This window comes from Diabrotica virgifera, chromosome 6 (genome assembly GCF_917563875.1).
Source record: "Diabrotica virgifera virgifera chromosome 6, PGI_DIABVI_V3a".
NCBI classification, from domain to species: domain Eukaryota; kingdom Metazoa; phylum Arthropoda; class Insecta; order Coleoptera; family Chrysomelidae; genus Diabrotica; species Diabrotica virgifera.
Genome location: NC_065448.1, coordinates 147,175,506 through 147,192,801, shown reverse-complemented (window position 1 = coordinate 147,192,801; position 17,296 = coordinate 147,175,506). Strand labels below are relative to the sequence as shown.

Below are 17,296 nucleotides of genomic sequence, written 5' to 3'. Positions count from 1 at the left end.
GAACTTCATGAAGTTAATAAAGACTTTTTATAAAGATTTGTCTTTATGTTATTTAAAACGTTCGTGGATTAAACCTATTCGTTTGTATGTTATTTTCTTCGGTGTAAATAAAGTTTGTGCCTATTATTGGTTTTTATTTTAACCTGAAAATTATAGTGATAATAGTAGGAGGATCTTGAAAGTTTTTCTGTCGAAACAATACATTTTTTGAGACAAAATATTTCACAAAAATTAACATTAATTTTATAAAAGTCAGACTATCGTCTGCGTAGTTTATAGACATATATTTTTATTAACTAAATTTAAACATCTGATAGGTAAGCTTTCAGAATATAGATAAATGAAGTATTCAAAAGAAAAAGCAGTTTAAATTTTGATAAAAAGAATAATTAAAAAGAATTGATCAATAAACTTCAAATTATTTAAATAACTTTTTAAACTTTTTAAAAACAATTACGTACAGTTAAGTCAATTTTTTCAACTAACAAACTTTTTAATATCAGTTACAAAGATATTAAAAAATTAATTTGCAGTTGAAATACCATTGGTATTATATAAATGTGGCAGTTAGATAATGTGACAAAATATTTCCGCTTCAAAATAAGCTGTCCTACATATTAAAGTAATGACAAATTTAAATTTGATGTCACATCTCCATCTACAATGGTATAAAAAGAATACACTTTTTACCACACGTCGATATGTTATAAGGTTAAAATAATTTATTTTTGGCATAAAACATATTCAGCTACAATCCACCAATAAATTAATGTCTAATTACGCTAAAAACAAAAATAAAATGAGTTAAATATTAAATAAGTCCATAAGAGCTAATGTATTTGTAACACCTATTCGAACACTTGCGCCTCTAGCGGCGATTGCTGAAAGTTGAATTAGAGGTTGAAAAGTTAGCCCACAAACGATGCATTGCGTTTCCACTCCTTCTTACAGGTCTCCATAGTTGCTGTTTCACAACCACAGATTCAATCATGGTTAGTTGACCGTAAGTTTTGTTTTATTTTTCTTATGTTGGTAGGAAATTATGGACAATGATCACCAGAAATAACATTTTTATGGAAGAATTATCAAATCAGCTGATCAGTCAGATGAGTTTCCATTGATTTTTATAGGGCTTTTCATCGATTGTCATTTGTTTCGAGCTTCTGTCAAATGTCGTATAATCCATGTATAATATTAATATACACAGAGTATACAACGTATGACAGAAGCTCGAAACAAATGACTGTGAATGAAAAGCCCTATTAGGATAAATTCAATAAATTGTTATATTTCTTTATGACTATTAATTTGTTGTATATATATATTTTTAAGGATTTTATATTTAGTTGTGGAGTTTATTTTGCAGATTAAGGAAAAATAAATGTGTGTATATGTGTGGTTAGGATATTCAGTCAGACTTGTGGTTGATTTGCATAATCATATTTTTGATGTTGATTCTTGCTACCTTGCTTGCTTTAAAAATTCATATATTTTAACATACCTCCTATGGGATTAATAAAATTTGATACATGATGGTTGCATCTTAGATTTTGGACCATAAAAATTACTATGCAAAACTTTTTTGAAGTATCTTTTTTTCGTAAAATTAATATTAAAAATGCTTCCCATACGTGGCCAACTAAAGTACACACACTGTATATTACATGCACATTATACATTTTAAGTTTTGTTTAAGAATAATATTTGTTTTAAGGTCTTTCGCCAATATTGTTAAAATTAAATTGTTAATATAAAAACATGTAGAAAGCAAGAGACTATACGCTGTGAGCTGTGAGCTTCGCTGGTGTCGCTCCTGGCGGATTACTAATCAACTTTCACTGGTAATTTTTAAATTTATTATTTAATTGTTATCGCTTAATATTTACAACGCAAAAAAGTAATTAAATTATAATCGATTTTTTTAAGATTTTGCTAATCATTTTGACGTTCTATTGATAAAATATGAATTTCTTACTTCGGATACTTTCACAATTATCGTATAGATGGCGGTAAGATTAATATATTAATTTATAATTAGATATTACGGAACATTAAAAAAACTTAAATTCAGTATTTAAAACGTATTGTATATTTAAGGTAAAAATATATAACACAGCTTTGACAAACTAATACTTTTTATAATTAATGTTTTTAATTTTAATTTTAAATTAATCACTTTGACATTTATGTCAAATTTCCAGTAATCGTTTACAGACTTGTCACTACTGGCGCTCGAGAATTTGTAAATATCCCTTCTACGTACGAGCTCACAGCGTATACTATGTATTAATAATTACCCCAGGAAGCAAATCATTTAAAAATCGAACAATTATTGGCCGCTGAAATGCTAAACGCATTTAAGTACATCATATAAATTCATATCTGTAATTAATAATTTACGTGTATACACTCTGTCCTGTCAATAAAACGAAATTAGGTTAGGATAACCTCTGGTTAAGAGCTTAACCATCACTCCAAGCTCTGGTTAAAAATTCTGTCGGTTAACCACAACTTCGCCGTTGACCTAATATTGTGAAACACATATTTCGGGGTAACTTCTGGTTATCTCTTAACCACAAGTTAACTTCGACTTGTGAAACCGGCCGTTAGTGGTTAAGTTAAAGTTAACCAACGAACTGTGACAGTCAAGGGTCAACCGAACAAACTGTTGACTGCATATCTCTCACAAGAACCGACACGGACGGCGATTCTTTTGTTGTTAGCACATAGCAATGCAAGTTCCGTGTTAACGAGTGAAACGACGATTGTCGCATAAGCCAGTGGTAGGGCGCGTAACTATACGCCATATGGCGGTAAATTCAAAAGGGCTGTAAAATTAACTTGGATTGAGAACTCATTTTAATGTAAAGGAAAATCAATATAACCTTAAAATAACAAAAGAAAACAAAATCCTTATCCTATACGCTGTGAGCTTCGCTGGTGGCGCTCCTGGCGGATTACTAATCAACTTTCACTGGTAATTTTTAAATTTATTATTTAATTGTTATCGCTTAATATTTACAACGCAAAAAAGTAATTAAATTATAATCGATTTTTTTAAGATTTTGCTAATCATTTTGACGTTCTATTGATAAAATATGAATTTCTTACTTCGGATACTTTCACAATTATCGTGTATATGGCGGTAAGATTAATATATTAATTTATAATTAGATATTACGGAGCATTAAAAAAACTTAAATTCAGTATTTAAAACGTATTGTATATTTAAGGTAAAAATATATAACACAGCTTTGACAAACTAATACCTTTTAAAATTAATGTTTTGAATTTTAAATTAATCACTGACATTTATGTCAAATTTCCAGTAATCGTTTACAGACTTGTCACTACTGGCGCTCGCGAATTTGTAAATATCCCTTCTACGTACGAGCTCACAGCGTATACGATAATACTTATTATATCGTTGATTGATAAAAGTATATCTGTATGTATTTATCAATCAACGTTTATAATAATTCGTATACTATTTGGATTTTCTTGTGTTATTTTTAGGTTATATTTATTTTCCATTACATTAAAATGCCAAAGTGGTTAAAAAATGAAATAATAAAACATAAAATACAATCTTTATTTATAAAAATGTTTATATGTATGTTTATAAAATATGTTTGTTATCAATTATCAATGTAAAAACTTAAACACAACTACCTTATTACACATATATTTACACAATATTATTATTTATTCATCAGTTTAAACCACACCAAAATTGTATACATTTGGAATAAAACACAACTGCTGTAATTTACTTTACACTTTTTGTTGCTGGATGCACTATTTTGCACTATTTTTAAACGCTATTTATGAAAAAATAAAACAAATAAATATGGCATCGTATTTTTCTCAAGGAAATTAAAACTGACAAAGAAAGTAACAGAATACAGAACGAACTGAACGAACGACGTGCAGAAACCTGCAGAAATGAGACTAGTGGTGCCATCCCGTGCAAGGGCGCAAACTAGCAAACGTGCGTTGACCTTGAATATCCCTTTTGCATTGCTATGCGGGGGCAGTGGGGGTCTGCTGTGGTTAGCATGTACTTAATTTTAGTATCGAGTTGGCAAGTGTACACGCGAGTACACTGAGAAAAGTCTCGCACATTTCTGGCGTGTATCAATAAAATTTTAGTTGCACTGAGAGAAAGGTTGCATGCAGGGCCGGCTTTTGATGACATTCTTAATATGGTGGAATTATTTTTGATTTACAAAAGGTTGCAAATACAACACAAAGTAATGGTGAGAATTATATTGATTAAAACCATGGATAAAATACCTTTTTTATCCTGATTTTAGCATTGAAAGACCAATAATAAAATATATTATAGTGGCGTGACATTCACTAATTATTCTTTTTGGCTTATATTGATACAACGATACAAAATATAATTTGTTGTTTTCACCAATTTTGAAAAAGTGTGAACAAGTTGGTGAGAATTTGAACGACTTGGTGTGACCTAATAGGCTGTCTGTCCGTCCGACCGCGAATATAACTCCTTCAGTCACTATACCAGGTAGAATGACAAATGAAGTGTCAAATGAAAGCTTATAATCCATGGATGGTACTCAAGGTGAGACATTTGACCTAGACTGTCTGTCCGTCCGACCGGAAATGTAACTCCTCCGTCACTATACCAGGTAGAATCACAAATGAGGTGTCGAATGGAAGCTCATAATACATGGATGGTACTAAAGGTGGGAAATTTGACCTAGGACTTCCGGTTTTAGAAATACGACCGGAAGTACTCTTTTAAAGTCACCGCACTAGCACAAGTGATATATTATTCGACGTGCATTCGCAAGACGAGAACAAATATATACTTCTGGTTTCATGACTGTCTGTCCGCCCGACCGCGAATACAACTCCTCAATTACTAATACAGATAGAATGACAAATGAGGTGTCGAATGAAAGCTTATAACCCATGGATGGTATTAAAGATGAGAAATTTGACATCGGACTTCGGTTTTAGAGTTACAACCGTAGGTACTGCTTTAAAGTCACTCAAAATATGATATGAATGTAAAACAAGATGACAAAATTAGTAAAATCGTAGATCAATCGACGCAAAGTTACACGAAGAGTTCCAATATCGACTTCCAGTTCTACTTTCGATTACTTTGGGTGAAAACCTAGGACCAATTACTTGTTTGTCGAGGTATTTCCTAATTCATTATATTCGTTATTTCGTAAAATAATCGAAAAATAACAGCCGTTGTAACCGTCACGGAATCCAATTCTTTTTGGATGACAAATGTTCGTGATCAACAACAAGAAACTGTATGTTAAAATCGAATGTCAATATTTTCAATTTTTATTGTCTTGGAAACCAGCCAAAACATTCCGTACATTCCAGCCAAAACCAGCCAGTACATTCTTTAAAGTCGAATATAGGGGTAAATAAATAAAAAACCAATAAGTATTGTACTATTTTATTTCTATAAATATAAAGATGTAATAACTGAAAAATATATATAGTATACAATAAAAACTAATAAGCAATCGAGAAAAGAGAAAAAGTAATTTTTTTAATTAATATATTAATTAAAGCAAAAGTAATTTTTTTAATTAATATATTAATTAATATATTTAATTAATATATTAATTATGTATATATATATATATATATATATATATATATATATATATATATATATATATATATATATATGGAAACGTTTTGATCATTATGGTCAGAAGCTTATATTCCATATGAAAGCAACCTTTACCTTTTTTTGTTGGAACGCAAGTATAATCAAGAGAATGTAAACCTATTATGAAGAGTGTATTGTCAATTATCAAGCATTAACTTGAATGTTGAAACAATTTCAAGTGATATTGGATCAAACTTTTTGAATTAGCTAAATTATATAATGTACTCCTGAAAATCCTGAATTTCAAGTAGTCAGTCATAAATTGTTTTATATATTTGACCTAAGTTATTGTTTTATACAAACTACAGAAACAATTTAATGAAACATAGTTTATTAAATTTAATTTAGGTTTGCTGATAAAAGTACTTTATGGAAGTTTTTGTGAGTATTGGATTCTCAACTTTTTAAACACAGCACGTGGCTTGTGGAATGAACACCAGTGGTGGGATCACGATCAGTAGAATGGTAGAATGCTGACGTCACAAAAATAATTCTACAATCGACAATTTTGGTATCACGTTAACACGCTTGGGAAAGTAGAATCGGTGCTCGGCAATAGGGCTTTTCATTCACAGTCATTTGTTTCGAGCTTCTGTCATGTGTCACATAATATTAATATATCTACGTCATACGTTATTGGTATATAACAATAATACAAAGCAAAGACGTATGGCGTAGATATATTAAAATTATGTGACACATGACAGAAGCTCGAAACAAATGACAATCGATGAAAAGCCCTATGTTCGGATATTCTACTAGCCGTGTTAAAAATATCGCTTCTTCTTCTTAAAAATATTGCTGTTTGACGTGTGGTTGTCTTTATTTTGTGGTGGTTGTATTCAAAAAGCTAACCTAAAGAAAGATTATTATTTGTGATTACAGTGGAACCTCGATTATCCGTCAGGGCACCGGACCAAGGGTATGACGGATAATCGAAAAGACGGTTAACAGAAAATTAAAAAAATTAAAAATTGACAGAACACCTCTCAAATTTTATTTGTATGTTTTATTTGACAATATGTATTTGAGGGATTTGTGTTCGTACAATCGAATCAATTTGGTTTAAAATATTCTGAAGTTTTTGTTTGTTGTATTGTTGCGTCTCATTTTGAAACAGCTAACTTTTTTTAAACGGCGTAAGATCATGTAATCTACTTTATTGTTTCTTCTTGTCGAGAATACCACTAGATGCATTGTTTCATGATGAACTGTACATTTTAGCCAATTTGGTTTATCACAATGCTCAAACAAAATGAATTTGAATAAATTTTTGCTTATGTAGTCAATACAACTTAGGTATAGTCGGAAAAATGAAATAATACCCATGAACGATCACATTAATCACATATTATTCAGATTTTTAATAATCTATCTCTGTCGTTTGTTATTTATGAAAAAAAAACAGCAAATACAAAATATGTGATTGATGTGATCGTTCATGGGTATTCTTTCATTTTTCCGATTGTACGGACCCTGACGGTTAACAGAGGTGACGGTTAATGGAGAGACGGATAATCGAGGTTCCACTGTATTTTCAATTTGTATATTTTTGTCTTGGGTTGTTTGGAACTATTTTATTAGAAATCACTAAATTTTTGAATTTTACCTGTGACTAGGGAACATTGTTATATTAAGGTATTTTTATGTAGGTATTTTTTCTATAAATTCCTGTTACTGTAAAGGAAAAATAACACAATAAGTTGTAGGTTCATATCACTTATTAATTATTATTAATATATTTTGATGTTTATATTAAATACCGATATAGTTCGACGTTCAGATGCTTCCTGCTCGGATACTTGGTCATATACAAAGAAATGAGCAATTAAGAAATTAATGAAATAAATAGGTATAGGTATAATATAGAGGAGAATAATGAGAAGGGAAAGTGATGCAGTTACTTTAGGAGTTTGTAGATCTATTTATATCAACAACAGACATAGTGAACTATTTAATTATTAATTATTATTAATATATTTTGATGTTTATATTAAATACTGATATAGTTTGACGTTTAGATGCTTCCTGCTCATATACAAAGAAATGAGCAATTAAGAAACGAAATAAATAGGTATAATATAGAGGAGAATAATGAGAAGGGAAAGTGATGCATTTACTTTAGGAGTTTGTAGATCTATTTATATTAACAACAGACATGGTGAACTATTTTTTTGAGAGGCTTATACCTCATAATATGTGATAATCCGTTCATCCAAGCAGTGTTGAGCCTTCACTGTAAATTTTTACCTCACTTATTTTTATGCAATAAGTTCCTATCAAAGAGTAGTCGGTCAGAGCTATCAGTTCATTTTCAAACAAATTAAGTCAAAACATAAAGTGAAATGAACGTTGATGTGTATATACATTTTGTATACTAATATACTAAGCACATCAGCGTACGTTTCACTTTATGCCTATATATAACTACTATATCAATTGCCTAAAATACTGTTAGCATCCGTTTAAATGATGTAACAAATTTAACACTTGAACATCTAAGTGAAGAGTCGATTATCTTTCCTACTACATTCGTTCAAAAAGAGAATTTTAAAAGAAAATTTATGGAGAAGTTTAACTTTCCTGGCTGTGTAGGGGCCATAGTTTGCACACATGTTGCTATAATTGCTCCAACGGAACGGGAACATAACTATCTTAATAGAAAAGTTATCTTTCTAAAAATGTAGAAATTGTAACACTCGTTATATAACACTACTTACTTGTAATATTATATTATGTACTATATGCTGCCAATAATCAATTTATAAAAATAATGTATCATCACATAATATATTATATTGCAAATATCATAAAAATTTGTAGTATTTGTTGATATTTGTGTTGAAAAAACTTTGACTAACAAAATAAAGAATAAGTAAAAAATTACAATCTTTTAGGCGTGTGATCCAGACTTAAAAATTTTAAACATCGATGCTAGATGGGGAGCTGCAACACATGATGTGGAGAAACTCAAATGTAAAACTTTTTTGCAGCAGATCGTTTAAAATAGAGATCAAAGCATTTTCCATTTCTATTCTGGCAAAGATTACTTTCACTTCTTAGTTATCTTTGCTGGACGGTGAAGCTTTATATCTTATTATGAAGTATTTTGAACATAAAACTTTTGTTTTATGGATGCATTGATCAAATATCTTAAAAAAATGTTTATTTAAAGTTTCATAATAATTTTTATAAGTAGTTTAATATTATTACTTATTTTTGCACTAGAAATAATAATTGTAAAGCTTCATTGACTAATGGCCAGTTTCACCAAAGATGAATAGTAGTTTATTCGATGAATAAAATTATTCAACTGATAAAACTGACACAACTATGTTTCTCTAACGTCAAATAGTACTTATTTTATTTATTTATCAAATAAATAGCTACTCTTCAAATGAATTGACGAGTTAATCTCACTTTAAATATCTATATAAAGAAAATTTGTCAATTTAATTTTAAATTATCACACTATTCACTTATTTATTTGTTGTTGGTGAAACTGGCCATAGAGAGTAAAATTGCATTATTTTTCAATTTACATAAATTTGTGGTTTATTTGTGATTTATTCTTTGTTCTTATTTTAGTCTTGGTATGAAACAATGTTAAGACAATACTGTGTGCTTTTTCAGTCCTATGAAAGAAAATGTTTTGGATGTAACAGAGAAGTACTACAACTTTGTTATGAAGATTTGTCTTTATGTTATTTTTATAATGTTCATGGATTATATTTGTTTTTATGTTTTCTTCAGTTTAAATAAAGTTTATGTTTTACCCATTATTGATTTTTATTTCAACCTGAAAATTATAATGATAATAGTAAGAGGATTCTGAGGTTTTTCTGCAGAAACAATGCATTTTTTGAGAAAAAATATTTCACAAAAATTAAGGTTAATTTTGTAAAAGTCAGACTGTCCTCTGTAGTTAATTTACATATATTTTTATATTGTTCTGAAGCTGCTTCTTTGTGATATCGTATGCAATATACTATTTTATTGTGAAATAATCCACGATTTAGTTAAAAATAAAATTTATTAACGTTTCAACTTCCAAGTCGGAAATCGTTATTGAAATACAAAATCTTAATTAATATTTTAGTACTCATTAATAAGTTGAATAAAAATTGATTACTTATATTAATTTATATTTTATATTTCGATAACTGCTTCGGAAGTGGAAGTTAAAACGTCAATAAATTTAATTTTTCACTTAAATTGTGGCTTTTTCCCAATAAAATAGTAAATCATATATTTTTATTAACTAAACTTATGCCTGGTAGCACCAACAAATCTTAAACTCAGCTCAGCTCATAGATATGGCCGCTTTAAGTTTCACTCACATTGCACCATAATTTTCGATTCTTATCTAAATAAATAAATAAATTAAATAATCCATTGTGCCAAGCTGAAAACTGATCTAAGACTCAATGATGCCACACATACATATATTTCGCAATCTGAGCTTAAGGCACGTCTAAAGTTTAAGATCTGTTGGTGCAACCAGGCATTAAACATCTTTATATAGGTAAGCTTTCAGAATACAAATAATGTGCAAAAGAATAAGCATTTTAAATTTTAATCAAAAGATCAAATTCAAACAAATTTTTATAAAAAAACTACAAATAATTTAAATAACTTATTAAAAACAATCACAGTGAAGGTCAAACTTTTTTTTATCTGCATCAACCACTAGGGTTATTAGTGGTAGGTTTATATAATATTTACTATAAGTATGGGTTGTTAAACAGTATATAAAATCAAAATGTACCTACAATTATGTAGAAAAAAGTTTTATTCATCTAAGAAACATACAGTGTAAGTAGATACATTCACCAATCTATTTTGAGACAAAATTCTATTCTGTAGAGGTTTAAGGTACCAGTATCACGAAGAAATAAAGTTGATGTCTCCAAATAAAGGAAAGCCAAACATGTTATTTAGGTTTGTTGCTTCGTTATCCTGCTATTAGTTATCTCAAAATAAAAACTAATTGTATTTTTGAAAAAACAGTCACTATGAAAAACCATAGAAACTTTCTTTACATGTCTATGAGGAAAACCGTTGATTGAAATATTATGTAAAACATATTAGTGAACATAAACAATAACAATAAACAAGACAAAAAATACGGAAGCGGGAAAAATAAATATCTGTCATATTGCCATATTGGTTCTGTTTTTGTTTATTAACATGAGAAAGAAAGAGATTAACCGTCCTTTCTACAGCTAAGAAGTGGTAGTTTGAGGAGGATTTTTATTCTACAAGGGTGGGGATAAAATTCGACTGGAAACGACATGGAAACGACCATTCTATTCATCGTGATACCAAATTTACGCTTGCAGGCGATAATCGACGGTTGCTAGGCAACGTGACGTCAGCATTCTACCGATCGTGATCCCACCGCAGATGCATTTGGTACAGTAGAGGTCAAAGAAAGGTTAGAGAATTTGTATATTTTAGATTCAAATTCTTTGTGAAATCCCAATAAATACAAAATTAATTTTTTATACGATAGTTTATAGTTCATGAAAAAGCTTAAAATAATTAATTCACATAATCAAGATGTTGAATACCCAGTAAAAATAAGCAACGGCAAATCTAGGGGATTTTTGTTATTGTATGATGTAGTTGGAAACAATGTTATATAAGTGTCAGATGTCAACTGTAAGCAAAAATAAGTGTCAAAGAAAAAATAAATGTTGATTTTGATGTTTAAGTTATTTGTAGAATTATTGAGTTTTCTTTTAAAATAAAACTGACTAGAAGTACTTCGGTGTTTAATTAACATCCACGCAATTCTGCAAAACATCAGGTTATGGCCCAGATCACTTGTTTCGTGAGTATTTCGCCAGTAAAAAAGTCAGTGTTGAAGAGCCTGTGTCGGTAGTTTGCCGCGGCCAACGAAAATAAAAAAAAGAAAAGCTGAAAAAAAGGTGAAAAAGAAGCTCGAGTATATATACATAAAAAAAGAAAAACATAAATCCGAAAAATGGAAAATTCATCGGCTGCGTTGAAACTTAGTGGTGGTGACAACTGGGTAGCCTGGAAATTTCAAACAAGGGTAGTGCTAAAAAGCCGTGGTTATTATGACATAGTAATAGGAAAGTCTGTGAGACCGAGCACTACTGGAGATGACCAAAAGAAATGGGATGCTAGTGATTCAAAAGCACAAGAATTTATAGTAACCAGAATAGAGCAAGGCCCTATGACACACATTTTATCCTGTGAGACCTCGAAAGATATGTGGACAAAGTTGAAGTCTGTCTACGACAAAGAGTCAGAGGTGAGCATTCATTTAATGCAACAAAAGTTTTTTCTCTTGGAGTTTTCATCAGGTAAAAATGTTGCCTCATTCATATCACAGCTTGAAGAGATAAAAAATAAGCTAAAGCAAGCTGGTGAAGAGCTGTCCGATAAAATGATCATGACAAAAATACTTATGGCATTGCCAGAGGAATATAAGCATTTTCGATCCGCATGGGAATCCGTACCATCTGATAAACAAACCCTAGATGAACTTACATCAAGACTACTTATCGAAGAAGAAAGAAGTAAGTCAGCACAGGGCAGCACAGCATTGGCGATGAAAAGTGATACAAGCAGAGAATTTAAAGGGCAAAAGAAAACCAGATTAAAGTGCCATTTTTGTGGCAGAGGTGGCCATATTGCGAAAAATTGCTTTTTCAAGAAGAAAGAGAGAGATAATAATAGCCAGAAAGACTTAAAAGTATGCAGTCAATGTAAAAGACGAGGACACAACTTACAAGAGTGTTGGTTTAATAAAAATAAAAATGAAAAACAACAGACAAGCAGAGAAGAAAATAAAATTGACAGTAATGCATTCATGGTATATACTGGGAGTAAGAAAAATAAAAATGAATGGTGCTTGGACACAGGAGCTAGCGAACATATGTGCTGGAATCAAGATCTGTTTGAAGAATTGATAGAGATAAGCTATAAAAAACAAGTAAAAGTCGGAAATGGAGAAAAATTACCAGTTAAAGGTATTGGAAAAATAACTCTATGGGCATTTAATGGTAAGAAATTTATAAAGTCAACCCTGTCAGATGTATTATTTGTGCCAGATTTACAATTTAATTTATTATCAGCTGGATGTGCCTTAGATAAAGGTTATAAGATGTTTTCAAACAATGAAAAATGTGAATTTTATAATGACAAAGGAGAAATAAGAGCATTGGCAACACGGGATAACAAATTATACAAAATGTTATTCTCACTAGAACAAAACACTGAAACCTTTGCAAATATTTTAATTTCGGAACGCACCCCTAACGAAAACTTGTCTGACGGTCAAGTTCAAGAAAACAGCTGTTTAGTAGATATATTTTTATCAGAGTGTAATTCTGCAAAAACAACAGAAAGTTTGAGAGTTTGGCACTGCAGACTAGCACATCAAAATACTACATATGTGAGAAACTTTTTAAGGCAAAATAACATTGATTTTATAGACGAAAAATTCGTGTGTGAACAGTGTTTAACAGGTAAACAACACAGAATACCATTCAAGTTAAGTGAATCAAGAGCAAGTGAGCCATTACAATTAGTGCATACAGACGTATGTGGCCCTATGGAAGAAGAGTCTTTAGGGGGAAATAGGTATTTCCTGTTGTTAAAGGATGACTATACAAATTGTAGGTACGCGTATTTCATGAAAAATAAATCAGAAGTTAAGAAACACCTTAAAAATTTTATATCATTAGCCGAGAGAGAGACAGGCTGCAAGATGAAAAATTTACGATCAGATAACGGTTTAGAGTTTATGAACCAAGAAATAAAGGAGATGCTTGACTATCAAGGCATAAAACATCAGAGATCAGTAGTGTATACGCCTCAGCAGAACGGTAGGGCTGAGAGGGAAAATAGAACCCTAGTTGAATCAGCCCGAACTATGATACAAGGGCAAAAGTTGAATAAAAACTTGTGGGCAGAGGCCATACATACAGCAGTGTATGTTTTAAACCGAACAGGCCCTAGTAGCATAAAAAATGTGACACCTTATGAATTATGGTACAAAAAGAAAGTCAATAATATTTCTACACTCAAGAGTTTTGGTTCTAGAGTATCAGTGCATGTCCCAAAAGAGAAGAGATTAAAATGGGATGCAAAAAATATGTTTGGTTTCTTTATTGGCTACAGTGAGGATGTAAAAGGTTACAAAATATTTGTCCCAGACAAAAATAAAGTTGAAATTCATCGAGATGTCATATTTTTGCCCGAGAAAACCATAGAAATAAAAAATGGGGAGACAGACATGAATAAAAACATACAGATGATATGTGAGGAGATAAAGTCAGAAGAAGATGACAGTGAAGCAGAAGAACCTCAAAATAATAGAGAAGAAAGCAGTGAGAGTGACCTCGAAACTGATAGCAGTGTTGAAGATGTGAATGAAATAGAGCAGGAGCATGGATATGACCTGAGAAGACATATAAAAAGACCCTCAAGATATGATGATTATGTTCTGGATGATGACGAAATGAGTTTGTTGACTTTTAGTGATGATGAAGAACCCCAGACGTATGATGATGCAGTGGCCAGTAGTGAGTGTAAAAATTGGAAGAAAGCTATGCAATCAGAAATAAATGCGTTGCTAGAAAATGAAACATGGGAGTTTGTGCAAAGTAGTGATGGTCAAAAAGTCATTGAGTGCAAGTGGGTGTTCAAGAAAAAGAAAAATGAAAATGGTAAAGTAGTGAAATATAAAGCTCGTGTGGTAGCTAGAGGTTTTCAACAAATTGGTATGTTTTTTAATGATATTTATAGTCCAGTAGCAAAATTACCATCAATAAGGATTTTCTTAGCCATGTGTAATACTTTTGATATGAAAATTCATCAAGTAGATGTTTGTAGTGCATTTCTAAATGGGGATATTAAAGAAAATGTTTTTATTTCACTCCCAAAGGGATTTAAAGAAAAAGAGGGCACTATTTGCAAATTAAGAAAATCCTTATATGGTTTGAAAAGTTCACCTAAAAATTGGAATGACAAATTTCATAATTTGATGCAAAATTTGAGTTTTTCAAGATCTGAATATGAATATTGTCTTTATATTAAAGTAAATGAAAAAGGTAGGATATACATTTTGCTGTATGTTGATGATTTGCTGTTGGCAGGTACAAATGATCAAGAAGTTGAGAAAATAAAATACATTTTAAACAAAAACTTCAAAATGAACGACTTAGGTCAAATAAAACATTTTTTGGGTATGTGCATAACTCAAAATTTGTCTGAAGGCAAAATAAAAATTAATCAAACTGTTTACTTAAAAAATGTTTTGAAGAAATTTGACATGTCAAGCTGCAGACCATCAACAACACCAATGGATAATAATTTTCACCACGATTTTCTCAAACGAAAAAAATCTGAGAGCATAGAGATAGAAAAGAAATGTAGAGTTGCTATAGGATGTTTGATGTATGCAATGTTATGCTCAAGACCAGATTTGTGTATAGCTATAGGTATATTAAGCAGGTATCAAACATGTGCAAGTAACGATTTGTGGGTAGCAATAAAAAGAGTATTGAGATATATTCAAAGCACAGTTACTATGAGTTTGATATACTATAAACATAAATATAAACAGGAAAATTTGATAGTAGGGTACTCAGATTCAGATTGGGCAGGTGACCGTACTGATAGAAAATCTACATCAGGATATGTATTCAAAGTTTTTAATTGCACGGTGTCATGGGCATCACGGAAACAGTCTACAGTCAGTTTGTCCTCTACTGAAGCTGAATATGTTGCACTAAGTGTATGTGTGAGTGAAGCATGTTGGCTAAGATACTTAATGTATGATTTAAAAATAAAACCTGATTATGTAGCGGTTCTAATTCATGCAGACAATCAAAGCGCTATAAGGGTTAGTAGAAATCCGGAATTCCATAAGAGACTAAAACATGTTGATATTAGATTTCATTTTGTACGAGATAAAATTAAGGAAAATATTGTTGTATTAAAATATCTTAATACAAGTGACCAACAGGCTGACATATGTACAAAACCATTAGGTTTAACTCTGTTTAAAAAAATTTAGAGAGTTGCTAGGTTTAGAATAAAAAATTAATTTAGATCTAGGAGATTTACCGTTGAGGGGGGGTGTTGAATACCCAGTAAAAATAAGCAACGGCAAATCTAGGGGATTTTTGTTATTGTATGATGTAGTTGGAAACAATGTTATATAAGTGTCAGATGTCAACTGTAAGCAAAAATAAGTGTCAAAGAAAAAATAAATGTTGATTTTGATGTTTAAGTTATTTGTAGAATTATTGAGTTTTCTTTTAAAATAAAACTGACTAGAAGTACTTCGGTGTTTAATTAACATCCACGCAATTCTGCAAAACATCACAAGATATCTCAAAAAGAATTAAATTGTATAAATGTTGGAAAATAACAATTAATAGTTGTAGGCTATATAAGAAAATATATATAGATAATAAGTCTATACAAAATATTATGAGCTACAAACTGATACAAAAACAAAATACTAACGCCAAGCCAAGCCAAACAAACAACTGTAACAACAAACGCCGATCCTGTACAAGACAAATGTCACCAAGATTATTTGCTATTCATACAAATTGAGAAATGGCCGATCTGGCACATGCGCATAAAAATTTAGTTCATAGATAATCCGTTTGTGTCGGGGAGAGTGTAGCAAAAATCTACCAAAACAGTAGAAATCTACTAAATGTGGCAACTCTGGTTTGTTGGTCCTATGCGTCAAAGTCAAGTCAAAGTAGTCAACTGTCAGATTTTCAATTTTCAAGGTTTCAATTTTCATATGGCGGTATGATATGGAATGTGGGCTAAATAAATTACAACAAAACGATTATTGGAATCGCTAAAAGAAACTTTTTTTGATTTTACTTTTTGGATGTGAACATAAAACTGAAATTGATACATAAATTTAAATATGGATATAAAACATGAAACCAGTGAGAAAACTTGTAAAATAGAAGTAGAACAGATGTGTGATGGTCCCTTGGATGCTTTCAAAGTTGAAATTAAAGAAGAACCCAAGACAGAACCTGCATACGAGACATTTGGTTATTTAGACTTAAATGAATTCCCCCTAAAAACTGAAGAACAAGATGAATATAAATTTACACCATTTGAAGAAAAGCAAACAACCAATGAAGAAAGTAAGTAAATAAAACTGATTGATTAATCCTCGTAAGACGGTGCCTATATTCTTACGTAAACAACGGTGCGGGGTGCATTTGCACCCCATCTGTATATCCATTTTTTTATATCTAAACGGAAAAATTGAGTATAATTAGCACCTATTTATATTCTTCTTCCTTCTTTAAAGCCTGTTTATTCTTCAATATTAGCCTCCTAAATTATTTAAATTATCGCACCATCTTTTTTTTTTGGTCTGCCAATACTTCTTCGTCCATTTGGTGACTTATCTCGTGCTATTTGTACTATCCTATGCTCTGCCATTCTACTAATGTGTTCTTTCCAGTCCTGTTTCCGTTTTGTCACCCATCCCATTTGTCACCCAATATAAATCGAAAACTAATAACCGCAATGCACTTAATGTAATAGTGGAAATTTCAGCAGATATATTTAATTATCTAATTAATGAAAAGGAAA

At 30.7% G+C, this 17,296-nt stretch overlaps 2 long non-coding RNA genes across 2 annotated transcripts; both read left to right on the top strand.

Moving 5' to 3' along the window:
* The first annotated feature begins 6,986 nt into the window (after positions 1-6,986).
* Positions 6,987-9,453, top strand: LOC126886933 (uncharacterized). Its single transcript, XR_007698834.1, has 2 exons — positions 6,987-7,312; positions 9,263-9,453. It is a non-coding gene; the product is annotated as an uncharacterized LOC126886933 (long non-coding RNA).
* A 1,788-nt stretch (positions 9,454-11,241) lies between these two features.
* Positions 11,242-16,000, top strand: LOC126886932 (uncharacterized). The gene is made up of 2 exons (XR_007698833.1): positions 11,242-11,410; positions 15,969-16,000. It is a non-coding gene; the product is annotated as an uncharacterized LOC126886932 (long non-coding RNA).
* The last annotated feature ends 1,296 nt before the right edge of the window (positions 16,001-17,296 follow it).